At 45.8% G+C, this 15,280-nt stretch overlaps 1 pseudogene across 1 annotated transcript in view; it reads right to left on the bottom strand.

The window, feature by feature from the left end:
* The window catches only part of LOC146184896 (uncharacterized), a 46,004-nt pseudogene extending 30,724 nt beyond the window's left edge, over nt 1-15,280 (bottom strand). Inside the window, exons 1-2 of the transcript XR_014708432.1 lie at nt 15,252-15,280; nt 13,811-14,265 (exon numbers count right to left, since the gene is read on the bottom strand). The product of XR_014708432.1 is annotated as an uncharacterized LOC146184896 (transcript). The remainder of the gene's footprint in view (nt 1-13,810; nt 14,266-15,251) is intronic.

Here is a 15,280-nt window from a genome sequence, read left to right as displayed (position 1 = left end):
AAAACTGTTAGGCGTGAGGATGAAAATGCGTTTATACAAACGCCCTGTTGCCTGTTACTTAGATAGCTAGTGAAAAGTTCCAGAGTTCTTGCTCTACACCTGTGCTGCTGTAATTTGCGCAACGAATTACCACTGTGCAACGAAGAGCAAACAGACTGCGTTAGTTCCATCACCACTGTCGCGGTTAACCTTTCACGCCTAAAACCATGCTGTGAACGAGTAATTATATTGTTACCGGGAAATGGGTTTAATATTTACAAAATATACGGGGAATGCATGAAAGCTACGTACAGTAAGTCTCAAGCACAGTCTCAGTAAAGCTTGCCCCGAATGAGTCTACGCGCCACCACTTCGTCCTTCTCTTTCACATGCGCAGCACCGCGCAGCGCAGCGTAATTGACGTAACAATATCACAGTCATGCAAAAATGTTTGTAGCCGAACTGATATTACTTTCTCAAGCCCAGCGTTGACAATGCAGTAAATTTCTAACCGCCGTTCCGCTCAACCAGGGGTTTGCGCGAACTGGTTCCTTTTCCAGGCGGGGGCCCGTTGCACTAGCGGTGCTTCTCCGTCAGGGACGGATGTCTTGAGCGAGACAGAAGGGTCTTGACTGATGAAGTTATGATTGTTATGAACAAAATATTTACACTGTACGTTTATACAGGATTGCAAAAGCCACAGCAAACACTGGAACTAGTTGGCCTGTCTTCTCGGGAGAGACTCCCAAATTCGGTGGTGGTAGTAAAAACTTTCATTTCCAACAGGTACAGGGTAGGCGTCAACCTACCCGCCTACACGACGGCCTGGAGCCCTTGGACCCGGGCGGCGTGTTCGGCCAGTCGGATTACACCTAGCTGAGTCTCAGGGTGTTAGCACAATAGTAGTGTCCCAAAATTCTTCTGTTTTTGTCTGTTCATTTATATTTTTTATTTCTGGGCACGTCCATATCATATATATCACATCCGACTTATCGTGACATAGTTTGCACCTATCTGAGAATTGCTCCGGGTACCACTGACTTAAAGTAGCTGGGTTCGGAAAAGTCCCTGTTTGTAAGCGCCTCCAAATGCTTTCTTGGATCTTATTCAGTGTCCTATCTTTCGGCAGAGCCGATGGTGCAGGCCACCGACCAAAGACACGACCCAAGCCAGAAAAAGCTACTCTCATTCGGTACCTTCCGTTTATAGCTCGGGCTCACATTCCTTTGCCTGAACTATCCAATCACTGGCTATAAGCGGCGTTATCGGGCCAAGAATATTCACCCTCTCCCCGTGCCCGGTCACCGCTGTCCACATCGCTAAAAACAATACAGGCAGGTGACCCCCTCCCCCCCCCCCCATGTGTCTTTTTTTCTCTCTTTATTTAAATTGTGGAAACTAACCCCGGTGGGAACTCGCAAAGATGTCCCCGCCCACGCATCTTCGCTCCTAACCCGTCTGACCATCCGCCGACGATAGCTGCCTTAGCCTTAGGCTATCCAATACAAGGTCCCGACACGGGAGTGATAAGGGTCGGTACCATTTCTTCGCGGCGCCTTTCTTGGAACGTGACACGGAGGGCACCCCCTTTCCATTCAAGGACTCGAGAGGGATTAACCAAACAATGACCCTCTGTCTGGGCGCTAGGTGCCGCCTTACCCCTCAGTCGCTTCTTGCTGGCTTCTGGTCGTCGGGGCAATGGACGCCCCCGCGCGCATCTTGACGATTCCCTACAAATACTTAGCACCGATATGGGTCGATTACTACATGGGTCGTTAGGATCTCCATCTTTATATGCGGGTGTAACTTTGGCTAATTTTAAAGTATCCGGATGTACACCCTGTAACATAGCCTTTTTTAACAAATTCGCCATTATCGGTGGCAGAACGTCAACACTGTCGTTGAGAACCTTTACGCATATGCCATCATAATCTGGTGCTTTGCGCTTGGCCATGCTGGAGGCTATAGCGGTGACTTTCAAAGTATCTGTATCATCGAGCTAGAAATTGTACTCAGCCGTCTTTGTCTAAGGCAAGGGAGGTAGCTAGTTGCGTTCCCATATTCAATAAGTGGGTATTAAAATTATCTACTGACTTGGCATCACTAATCTCAGGAGCTTTGGTTTTTTGTAGCTGTTTTCCTATTATTTTATTAACAACCTCCCACATTTGTTTTTAGTATTTTATTGGGCCAGTTGCGCAAGTGCAGTATTAAATTCTTTTTTCCTTTGTCTTATCGGGGCAACCACTCCTACCCGCACGAAACCTTTTCAGGTAGAAACCGTTGTTTCTGTGCGCCTTCCACTTCTGGTACCAGGCGTCTTTCTCTTTTATTGCATTAAATATGATTGTAGTCAACCATAGGCGTAATGGCTCGCTATACCTGCGGTTAGGATGCGTGGAAGACCGTGTTATTAAGTCACTTAAAACTGTAATCAGCTTTGAAAATTCAGCACGAACATCATCGCTAAAGTCGCAGCTGTATTTCATGTGCAGTATTCCATTAGCTGTAGCTGTAGTAGCAGTAGTTGATTCTGGGCTTTTGTGAAGCCTTTTCACGACGGTCATCGATAGCTTTTGATGTGAAGGAATGCAAATACTATTAAATAGTCTGATATGGGTACGCTATAGACTCCTGAGGATATATCGGCATTGTTGCATTAGACATGATCTAAAATTGTGGTAGATGTAGTAGTGATTAGGGTTGGCTCACATGTAGAATTAGGAAGACTGTAAGATCGAAGAAGCAATATATACTCGGGCGCAGTGCCTACAGAGTTATCGATGTTGAAGCCTCCTGTTATTAAAAGAAAGCCTTTGTGTTTAGCATGTTTTGATTCAAGAATTCCCTCCATTTCCTCTAGAAAACGATGTAAGCTAGAACCTGGTGGTCTGTACACCACGCCCACGATTATGCCATTGAAAACTCAACAATAAGGCATTCTAATGTTTGGTAATGGACAGATATGCCTGTAATTATCGTGTGTCGCAACGAGGGCTTAATTAAGAGAGCTACTCATCCTCCTCTAGATAGTGAGTTCCTGCAATTAGTTAGAACTGTATATACCCAGGCTCATATATCGCTTCGCCGCTTTTCAACCAGGTTTCCGTTAAAGCGATTACATCGAACTGGAATTCAAGTTCACATACCAGGGCTGTCAATTATTTATTCAAGTCACTTTTCTGGAACACAAAAACAACCGCATTCTTAAAATGGAGATTTCTTTAGATCTTCTACGAGCAGCATTCTGTCGCCAATAATGCACACTTAAATGAATATACGGCACTTATACAGTCTTCCTTTTTACTGTTTGAAGAATTCTTGTTAATGCTCAAACTTTAGTTAAATGCCTCCTACGAATTCGTTTTTACCTCCTACACAGTGCAGAATTTCTTTGCGGTCATGTTTTTTTTCCTGATTGCCAGGAATAAAAGAAAATCGCAGGAACCGAGACCTGGTGAATGTGGAAAGTGAGAAAGAACAGTATCCTAGATAAGTCATGCACTGTTTCACAGAGGAACCTTTGTAAGCCTGGAAATTGCGTGGGTGGAGAAACTAGACACAGGATCTTCAAAGTATCGGACGTTTTCATCATGCGTTATCCCTCAATCACCTAAAAGGATTTTAGTGAAATTTCTTATTATTTGCCGTTTCGAAAAAAAACTGATTGTCAGTGCACGATTCCTTCACATCAAGAAACTATCGGCACCGTATTCAGATTTGCCCTCCCTTGCAGTGTAGTGTATTTTCCAGTTTGATTAATTGACCGTCTTTCATTCTTATACTAGATGGAAGCTTGTTTGCGTCCACAGTCGTAACCAGAGCACCGCCATCCCTTCCGCGTGATGACCTTAAGAAGAAAACTTAGGTAACCTACTAGTTGTATTTTCAGGTATTTGTGAGAGTTCAAACGCTTCATTTTTGTTCCTGTGTGAGCAGTCGGATAAGAAATTTCTCCGCAGAGCATGTTATGCTAAAATAAACGCTAAAATCTGGTGACGTGAGAAGCAGTTCGGAAATTACCGCGAATTCCGCCCCGACAAATCCTGTATTCTTCATCGAACTTTTTTGCATACTCCTTGGTACAACTTGCTGAAAGGCACCAAGAATGAGGATTGCCTTCAATGCTTACATCTCTTCTTTTAATTCATGATGAAAAAGATGAGATACGGGCATGATATTTTTCATCCTTTCAAAACCTTCAACAACTTGCCTCCAACTCAGTGCTTCTTCCCTGAAGGCCATCTAGAGCATTTCGTGCACTTTTAAGGCGTTTTTTTCTATCTAGGCGAAAGCAAAATAGTATGCAGATTCTCAATTTGATACGATATATAAGACATCTCGACCTGGCAGCAGGTGTTTGACAGTGCTCAGAACAAGTGACAATACAAGGCGGACAGCTTTCCCTAACGATCGTCTGGCTACTGACTAGCTGGATAGATGGATGTTAGGATTGTTAGAAGCGTCCCCATTGAAACGGGATGGTGATAGTCATCACCATGCTAAACCTTTTTTTTTTAACTTGAATAATCTGTCAACATTAACGACTTTCTTTTTTAGTCCCGGGTTATCTTTAAATACCTGTGTTTATTATTATAGGTGGGTTGCAGTAACCTAGAAGTCAGCTTTATGCAGGGCAAAAACCCCTTCACCATGGCAGCCAAACCTGTTTTGGGGGCAGAAGTTGGGTGCAGCGCAGAATACTTCTATGTCCAGCTTGATGTCATGCACAAACCTGTTGAGCAGAATTCCTTCACTATTGAGAGCCTGGAGGAGGTAGGGGCGGGGGAGGCATTATGAATGGCACTCACAAACGGAGGGGCTCTTAATCCCATAATTACGACAACAAGAAGAGGGGTGCAGGAAATGGACATGACCATTATTGCCACTATAGACGTCTCCTGCACTGCACCTAATTTCTGCCCCCAAAACAAGTTTGGCCGCCATGGTGAAGGGGTTTTTGCTCTGCAGAAGAGCTGACTTCTAGGTTTCTGCAACCCACCTATTTCGCTTCCATATATCCCCTCCCTGCCATTTATCCACCAATTTTCCAAACGTCTCTTGCTTACAACACTGGCAGCCAGGGCCATCTGACGGCTGAAGACCACAGTGCAATTAGAAACAGCTGCCTGAAGTGTTAGTCCATTTATTTTCCTTTTTTGTGTGTTTAGGTGGAGTTATTAGATAGACACTAAAAAAACAAAAAAAAAAAAAAAACAGCGCAACGTGTCGCTCGGTACATTTCAAATCATGGTCGCGTCTTTTTCGCTCTGCTTACAACGATGTTTTAGTAAAACTAGCTGAAGATGGCAAATGACGGCACGACATCATTCGCCTCGTATATGACTGATTTTGTTGGTGGTGAAAACTCGGCCATTTCCATTCGTAATCGACGATACAGTTAAAGCGGATAAAATTTGCTAGGAGGGTAAATACGTTTTTTGATTGGGCTCTACTCAGCATCCCACGAATCCTTCACAGCAAATGGTAACGGTTAAGGAAAGCTATAAAGTGCACAAATGCTCCACACCGATCTGCACGCAAAATTTATTTGCTTATGCACACGGAAGAGGCTGTGGAATTTCCGCGGGCGAGGAAGTGATCGTTACTTATGGTATGAGTGAAATTATGGAAAGTACCAGTGTGTCTTCAAGCTTCAGGGTGCGCAACGGCTAGATTATTTGCCGAAACCGTCAGTGGATTCTACAGAAAAGCGGATGTTTAAGAAGGTTGTTTTTTGAATTTGCTTTTCCCGTATCGGTTATCCATCGTCCGACATTTGCACACTGTCGGACAATGGATATACGGAGTCAGTGGATGGAAAAACCTGGACTGTATAAACAACAAGCAAGATAAATAAAGAAACAAAAACAAGGAGAAAACGCGTACCAGTGCACAAAAGCAACTGAAAGTGCAGGGATGTAACGGCGTCTTTCCAGAGGTCAAAAGAGCGCGTGAAGACAGCACTTTTTCAAGAGTGCCAGTCACGTAAATATCACGCAGTGTATTGCGACTGTGTTAGAATAACGAGTCGAGAGCGCATTCTTGGCCAGCAGCTATGAGCCTGCGCCGCATGCTTGTCACGTGCACCGCATGTTCGTCACATCGGCGGAGAAACGGCCGCCTCTTTGAAATTCGCATCGCCGTCAGCGCACGTACAGACACTCGGTTTCCTTCTTCGATACTTTCATCTGCGACTGCACCAGAAAAGTTCAGACTCTAAAGAAAAGTTATTACACGATCATTACAACCAGTGCATATACTACATTGAGAGCACTGATCAACAACGGTGCGGTGCGTTCGCTGACTTACATCGAGTATCCCGAAGGAAATGAGTGCACAGTGCTAGAGACGCAAATGAAAAAATGACTGCGTCATTTTTTTTTTCTCGAAAGGTGCTTTATTAACAAACGAAATCATCACTGTGATAACAAAATGAACAAATGAATAAACGAGGAAACCTGAAAAATTCAACCCCTCTCCTCTCCATTCGCGCTCTTTCCTTTTTTGAATGAATGCATTGGAATAGGTTCGATTATGTTACTACACAAGCGACATCGTCGAGAGTTCCTTCTCTCAGGACTCTGCGTATTGGAGCGGAAGACTGCCTGAAAACCAACTGGAAGAGAGGCGGGTGACACAAATAGGTTAATTTCCGTAAAGCGGACACTAGCGTCTGAGTCAGGCGTCGAGTTGAGTAAGGCTGCCCTAGGTAACCGTCTGTGCATTTAGAAGGACAGGGCACCAGCGAGTAAATTGGAACATGTATAAAGCCGCCATTATATATCGCTTCGTCTCCATTTAGTTAGTGGCATGAGCTGAGGCATATTATTTTTCTTTACCTTTGGCCTGCCTCTCCATAATATATGTCTCCATATAGTTAAGACAGCCGCGGTGCTCCGTCAGAGGCCTGCGACGCGTTCTAACAATGTAAGCCAGCTGCTGCTCTCGCTCTTGGCTGCAGAGTCACATTTTCAGGTGTGAAGGGGACTGAGTGTCTACTAAAGGAGAAGGCTATGCGAATCAGTATATTTCCTGTTGTCGCCTCAACCCAGTCGCTCATCCCGACCTGTCAGCATATGAGTAAATCCCACACGAACATTTTAATGCAATCAGCCAACTTGAGCCAGCGTTGTCGAGATCATGTAAGTCCCCGGTGTGACGCCAATGGCTAAGTTTGCTACCATAGCTATTCTTGTAACACATAATATGGATGTCAGAGAAAGCAATACAAAAGTCTCCCGCACTCTCTCCCCTCTGTCGATTGTTTAGAACCTACGCTGCCAAGACATCCTCCGTCTCCCCTCCCCCTCATACATAGGCGCAGTGGAAAGCGCGCGAAGACGCGGGGATGAGTCAGTGCAGCCGTCTCCCTGTGGTTCGCACAGGGAAGCGAAGCAGTGGGGGTCTTCCCCGCTGCTTCGCAAACAAAGACGGAAATGGGCACGAGAAGAAAAGCCAAGGTCAAGGTACCGCCCCCAGGACTAAGTACGGCAAACAGAAAATGACAAATGAAAGAAGGCAGGGGCAGGAAAATGAGCTTCACGCGCCCACGACAATCCGGATTGCGGAAGTACGGGAAAGGGTTCACTGAACTCTTCTGGTTGGCACTGCTCTTGCAGTGAAAGAGATGTTGCGACTCGTTGTCCTTCTTCGACCTTTGTCCATTGAAAGAAACTTCCGCGTCAGGTGACCTGGAAAATCGTATTCTTCCTTCCTCGAACGAATTTCCCTGTATCGTGTAACTCTCTAGCCTGCTGGTAAGCTGTACTCCTCGTCGGGCAAACAAAGGAAAAAAATAATGATGACCTTGCTGGACAAGGTTTTGACTGAAAGCTCTGAAGTTATGTCAGTAGAGGATCCCGTGTGTGGCTCTGATAACATCTGCGATCACGGAAAGGAAGAGGCCGACTTAGGAAAGAGGCATTCGAAGGGGTTAGGTACCGGCTTCATTCTGCAGACACGTAATCTTAGTACCATGTTTTGTTGTTGGTTAGGGTGCTTCAGGAATTATTAAACATGGATTACCATGCTGTATTAGGCTACTAACGCAAAATAGTTCATAGCTGATTTCTTTTCTCGTTCTTTCGGTTTCGGTGTTACCAATCGAACGATGACCGAGGCATGTAAGTTGTGCTTTCCTCAAGAGAGGCATGAAAGAAAAAACGCAATGTCCTATGTCATTGATTGACATTAAAGCACCGAAGCAGCCTTGCCTAAATGTTAGAGCGAACAAAATTTACATTTGTTGTGTTGTGCAGCGAAGCTTTTATTTTTCGTCAGCCATCGTCAACCATCGTTCGGTTCCTGGGGCATCAAGAATTTCTAATACAGGTTATATAGAGACCTCAAGGGAACACTATAGGGTTATCTGTGCATGCTGATACCTGACGAAAGACATGAGACAAAAAAAAAAAATACCGAGAAATATTTGTTGTCAATAATCCTCTAACATTTATAGTTAGGGGCGGTATAGTTGTGGAGTCCATTTTCTGAAAAACGGAGCACTTTTTTCACTCTTCATTTCACAGCACAATTTTCATAATTTTCTGGCGAAGATTATTTTATAGCTGTGAATTTTTGTCTCTTTTTTCGACGAAATAAACGATTCGCCCTCTCGATACTAGGTGACTTATAGTTTAGCGTGGCCTTTACTTACGGGCAGCTAATGCAGGAATAATTAGCGCACAGATGTTCGTATTGAGCGCTATCTTTGTAGCAAGAAGTAGTACAGTCATAAGAAAAAGTAAAGCAAAAAAGTGAAATCTAATTTATCGCTCCCTGTGACTAAAACGCAAGTAGAACGTTGAGTCATTTTTCTGGCTGTACTCTGCGTCAAAGAAGTGGACTGGGAATCATGGGGATTCATGGGGCTCGCGTGGTGACGGTAGATATGGAACTGGCTCTTAACTGTTTATTTGAAGTCTGGCACTGAGAATTTCAATACCTGTGAGTGTTCTCAGACGCAGTACAAAAACGTATCAAGAGATGATCCCCAGGCGATCTCAGCTAAAGACCCTAAGCGAGCCGAGAGCGCTTGGCTCGGGCGCAGAACCTTCAAATGGGCAACGGCAGGTCTGTGTGCACGGAACAATTCGTCGAAACCCACAATCTCGGCATAAAATGAGGAAACTTCGGCTCTTTCACAGCGTTTCTGGTTCTCGCACTTTCTTAATATTCTCCTGCGATGTACGGTCATAGGTCCTGAAAATGAGTTTTTGTTTTGAGAATTGGTAGCTGTTCATTCTAACGATTTCAAAGCGCCGAGAAAAAAAAAAAAACTAAAAGCGCACATTAATTAAGAAAACAGAGCAGAGCGCCCTCCATTCTATCCTGTTTTTTGTATTGCTGCTTTATTTTCGATCTTTAAGTCTTCTAATCTCGTTGCTGCCTGTTTTGTACAAACGTAAAAGGCCAAACCTACATATGGCTACACGTAATGAGGGTTAGGTTAACCTTCTGAAAGCCATGTTGAACTAAACGGTCTGAGAGTAAATTGTTCGAGTCGTCGCAAGATTGCATTTCTGCTGCTTCATGACAAACTAAGAGGAAATATTTGATGATAACGGTCAAATTCAAGCCATGATACATTTAACATGTGGGAATTTTGTAGCCGTATCAGAGCTGTGGGTAATGCCGATTGAAACCTAGCACAAATGCTAAAATTGGAAGCACAGTTGGATTTGTCGTGAACAAGCAACGTTTGCGGTAAGAAATTGCTGTGGCCATCTGAGGTTAGTCCTCAATTACAAAGCCACCGTAATTGATTGACCACTCAGATGAGAAATAGCAAAATGTATCGACGTAACTTACTTTTCCTGCCCCACACTGTGATTCATTGGTTAGGGCTCTCACCTACAGAGACGAAACTCAGAGATGGGAGATATGGCTTGGATCCTAACTGGGGTGTCATAGTTTCCATGGGGGTGAACGCCAGGCGCCCGTGTGGTCTCATCATTTATCAGCCTGACTATACCCACTGCAGGGCGAATGCCTCTCCCATATTTCACCAATTAACCCGGTCCTGTGCTAGCTGCATCCACTTGACCCCTGTGAACTTCTTAATGTCATCCACCCAACTAACTTTCTGCCGCCCTCTGCTACGCTTTTCTTCCCTTGGAATCCAGTTTGTTACCTTAAGCGAATATTGGTTATCCTCTCTTCGCACTACATGTCTTGTTCATGCCCAATTCTTCGTCTTGTTTTCCACTGAATGTCAGTAACGTGTACTCGCAGCGCACAATAAAGAACTCCAGATGGCCGAAATGATCTTAAGCCCTCCCTTACAGCTTCCTCCATAGCTTGAGCCCCTTAAAGTGAACCAGTATTCTGGCAGGAGATTAAAAATAATTCGGGAAGCAGACCACACTATAACGCTGTGCCAGGGAGCTCGACCCCTCGTCATCGTCGCTGTAAGTGATAAGTAGTCACATTTTCACATTCGCATCCGTAATGCTCGCGCAAAGATGCGTGAAGTTATTGCCGCTATTATTGATGGAACGCACGTCCTTAGCAAGGGGGCTCGCAAACGTCGAAGGGGGAAAAGCCCAGAGGAATTTTCGGACCGCCCGGGAAAGACAGAAAGTTGTGAAACTGCCCTTCCAGGTGTAAACAGGCTTCAGTAGCCTCAAGACAGTCGCAGACGCATGCAGGCATGCATGCGTGCTGATTCAGATATCATTTTATTTATTGTGGTTGGTGTTGTAGCCAGCCACCGAGGTAGGGAGGGGGGGGGGGGGGGGAGGTTGTCCAATTCTTCAGTCCATCACAGAGTGAATACAATGTTGCACCCTTATCGGCAACAAGTGAATTTTAATACTGTGGCTTATGCCACGATGCGCACAAGTAAAAATTAAACGAGGCTACTTCTTTTTCTATCAGGAACACAGCCTCCAAGAAGAGCGAAGGGACGCCTGAAGTCATAGGTGACTGTTTTTGTAACAATCTCTTCGTTCTTGTATATCGCACAAGAAAAAAAAAAACATACGTGTCCATGGTCTCGAACCACCTGTTAATGGCAGAAATGTCGGCCTCGATCACCGTTCTTGTACCACGTAGTGCTCCAGCAGTAGTGTTTAGAAGGGTTGAGGCCTCAAATACCTATACTGCCGTTGAAAAAAAAAAAAGAACACGTGTAGAAAGAAGGAACATCGCAATCCGAATTTTAAACTGTTGAAGCTGCAACTGCTGTTGCGGTTAATTTTGGGTTTGTGGCAGCGGCAGTGTTGATGGAACTGTGCCGCCCAAATGCACTGAGAGATCCCGGCGCGGGCGGTAGAAAATGAAAATAACGAGAAGATGAGGAGATTTTGGTTGCGTTAGTCGCAAGAAATATGCCTGCAGCTGCGCACTTGCTATGTCAAGTAGAGCCGAACTAAAGAGTCTGCCATCTCCAGCTAATAAATTGCTCAATTTTTATTTCGCTCTTGAAATTCTGCTTGTATTCGCAATGGCACAATCACGTGCCATAGCATGACGAAGGTATTCCTGAACCGTGCAATGTGCATCAAAACATGATTTTGACTTTCTAGCATTTTTATTTCTTGTCGATAATGAGTGAAAATGATTTGGTTGAAAGCGACTTTCATTAACACATACTCGCCTTCATCGTTTTTTGAAGACAGAGTAAGCAATCAGAGGGTGACGATCATGTATTGCCAAACATACTACTTGACAAGTGTAAAACGTGGGTGTTGAGTAAATACGCAATGTGTGCGTTCAGTCATAAAAATGAAGGTCTATAAATGCTCTGCAGACTGACTTCGAGGAGGGACCAACTACCAAGACGCTGTACGTTGATTACTCTGCCGCAAGGAAATAAGATAAGCTTGCAGCACAGACTGACACAGTAGCAAAAAACAAAAACGCAATTAAACAATCTCTTTCGAGTACCGATGACCTTGCGATGATATCGATGGGCAGCAGCTGCTTATGGTGCAGTAAGGACGACCGTTAATGTGAAATACTCCCGCTTATATATGGAACACCGAGGAGTGCATGCACATTCCAGTTTATAATTATTTTTCGCTTTTTCTGCGCACATCAATAGCACCAACGCAGCTGCAGAAGCTTTAGATAACTCATGTTGATAGCTGAGCGACGCTGGCTAGTAATGGATGGATGCCGCATGCCCAACACGCTTTTTGGCCAAAATGTGATGATGGTTTGGAACGCGCATTTTACTGGGCTCGCATCAAGCGTGCTGGGTGTGCCGTCAGTGCCGTGCTCGCAATGTGGCGTTTCTATTGAGAAGGCAGCCGTTTAATTGCACTGCTTCAACTGCCGAAAAGACCGTAATCGGGTAGCGCACTGCCATGTTGCGTGCATCGGCTCGTGTATTTGAGGTTTCTTTTCATTCGCTGCTCCCTTGGTCTCACAAAACCAGCTCGCGTACTCATCACTAAGATAGGCCGCTCACTTTTAACATCCGTTGTGTTATGCTTTTTTGAGACAACGCCTAGGTCTAGATGAGAAAACGAGACACGTAGATGTCGCTTCATGCGCAGCTCGTGACGAAAACGAAACAAATGATGTGAAACTGTAATCGCCACCGTAGTTGCGCGAACTATAGCTCGCATCAACACGGGACACTGTGCAGTCAGACAACGCAACGAGTGCAGGCAAATGAGAAATCGTACGACCGTTAATGCCGCCACTATTGCTATTCCTGGGTCGTAGCCCTGACCCTGACGCTCACAGAAAATTGGCCTCCCACCGCAAGGTCGCGCTGCGAGTGGCTACTGCGGCACGTGGAGAAGGAGACCTTCAGCGCCGGCAATGTGGATGCAGTGACCGCGAGAGTAGCTTCGAGCCAATTCTAGGAGCCGTAGGTGACGTAACTTTTTGATCGCGGTATTTTACACGCGCAGTACCCAAACAGGCAGCTCAGCGAACAGGCAGCACAGTACGCAAATAGGCAACACTGCTTTTACCACTTAGCAAAATCGCAAAATAAAGCATTCCATGTTTATTTGACGGAATAAAATAATGAATAAAATTTTGCAACTAAACGTAACCGTGCGAAGTTCTGATAGCCGAAAGGAAAAAGAAGCCTAAAACTAATTATATTAAGCAAGCAATGTTCACTATTGGTTATTTATCCGCTCTCAGCAACCTCTAAACTTTCCTTCTTTTGCTCTGCCGATCCCTTCTTAATCGATTTTTTAAAGACTGAAACTTCAATTTAAAGGTATGGCAAATTTAAAGAATGCAGGAACGTTCTACCTATTGTATTACCAAGCTACATTTAATTCAAAGTACATGGTAAATACTTGTTTGGCGTCTGAGACTAGTGTCAAGCACCTCTCGCCAATGTCGAGAGGGTCGCATGAGATATATGTAAATACTGCCTCTCTGTTTATATAATCAAAGATAGTGTGTTACTGGCCGAGCTCACTCGTGGCACCCGGCGCTCAATTTTCGTTGATCATGCTCCGACAGTGCACAAGCACATGATCGAGAAGGTCGGTCGCCCGCGCACGCACGCATTGGCAACTGTCATGGCAGAATGTGAAGAGCAAGGATCGCCGAGTCGATGCTGAACCTTATAATAGCATGGCAAAGTGAAGCCAGCGCGATGTCAAAGCGAATCAGCGAGGTCATTTCATCGCCGACAGCCAATGCCACTGCGAAGGGAAACGCTTTTATTTCCCGTCCAGTAGAATAGGCCGTCAGTGAGCACCAATCCACTAACAGTCTTAACCAACCTCCGCAATAAGCCATGTTGCCATAAATAATAAGTAATAAGACGCGTGCAGCTTTGGGCGGCCACGGATAACAAACATCTCAGCGGCAGCCGTAACTCTCAGCGCCGCTCGCCGCGACGTCTTACCTGGATAAGAGGCGACGCGGCCGGTCTGCGCCAGAAGTAAGAAGAGCGCGAGGAACACGACGGGGCCTGTAGTGAAGCGGGCCGCTGTCGCCTTCGTCGACGTCAGTGCCGTTACCATGATTCGCTCTGAGCGCTGCTTGTCGCTCGCCAGCACATACACGACTTGAGGGCCGGATGAGGAATGCGCATCCGCGCCTTCTTGTGCCGAGACGTCCACACCGCTGAGGGGCGAGGAAGCGAATGGCTCGCTGGACTTGCTGCCTAGCCAGGCTACTTCTGCCGCGGCGACGATACGCCGCCTCCGGCGGTGGTGCCGTCCCCACGACCGGCGCGTGCGCTTGTTTCGCGTGCCCTTGCCTCTCCTCTCCCTCGCGTCAGCCTTCCGTTTCTTTGGTCTTTGTGCCGTTGTTCTTGGCTCCGCCGTCACAGACGCCGTGGCGAGGTGTCGCAAATGACTGCAATAGCAGGATAAAAGAAACAAACGTGAAGGAGGGGCCCGCGCGCGCGGGGAGACGCTCCCGTTGCCGGGCTCTCACATGAGGGCCCATTGCGCATGCAAGTACAGTTGTAAACATCGAGGACTTCTGTCAAAGCTAAAAGCAAACGGTTCACTAAGGAATCCTTGCTGTCCCGCATAGAACCGGGAATTACACCTAATCGATACCTGTCATGTACTATTGGCGGCCAAGAAATCAAAGAAATGAAGGTGGTGGGGCCATGTTGTTACGAAAACAAAGAAGCATGTTCACTAAATTTCGAGGATCAAAACAGTTGGGGGGGGGGGGGGGGGGCATAGAGAACACGCCATACTGAGTGAAAGTATGAGCAAGTGACCCAGTTTTGTCAGTGGTTACGATCTTAACAGACGTCTAGGTTTTTTTTTATTTTCACGTCGCGATGCAGTCTATCTGCAAGACCTCCATTCTACACGCAAGACTGGGTGGAAAACCTGGATCATATGTCTCTCAGGGATGCGGCCAGATCAGAACGTATGCGTCACAACTCCAGAATAGATCGCTGCAAGTGGAAAAACGTTTAATGAAGCTCGTCAAGGGAGGAATGCTATGAGTGTTGTCTACATGTCGCAGAAAAAAAAAGGCACATGGTCCTGCCACGAATCGCAGACAGCGATGACAGCTGGCAGGCATGAAACAGAATCCCTCGAACACTCTTATAAGCGCTTTGTTGCACACGCAGAACGCGCACAGAATGGCAAATTTATAGTTGAAAGAAACAAAATGGCGAATATGGAAGTTCGACACCGCAAAGCTGCACGTGGGTACCGGAAGACGCCGTAGTATAGTGCCATCACATAGCACACTGGCGTTCGAATTTCGCCCCCATAGAAACGCGTCGACTGCAGTTTAGTTTCCGTGACCTCGGGTCAGCAGCGTATAGACATACATTAAATCACCGCGGCTCAGTATAGCCAGGGCCTCACTTGAGGCACTTGAAAGCTGTCGACACCAT

The sequence above is a fragment of the Amblyomma maculatum genome, chromosome 7, assembly GCF_055883805.1.
Source record: "Amblyomma maculatum isolate TAMU_Amacu chromosome 7, ASM5588380v1, whole genome shotgun sequence".
NCBI classification, from domain to species: domain Eukaryota; kingdom Metazoa; phylum Arthropoda; class Arachnida; order Ixodida; family Ixodidae; genus Amblyomma; species Amblyomma maculatum.
This window is presented reverse-complemented; position numbering and strand designations above follow the sequence as displayed.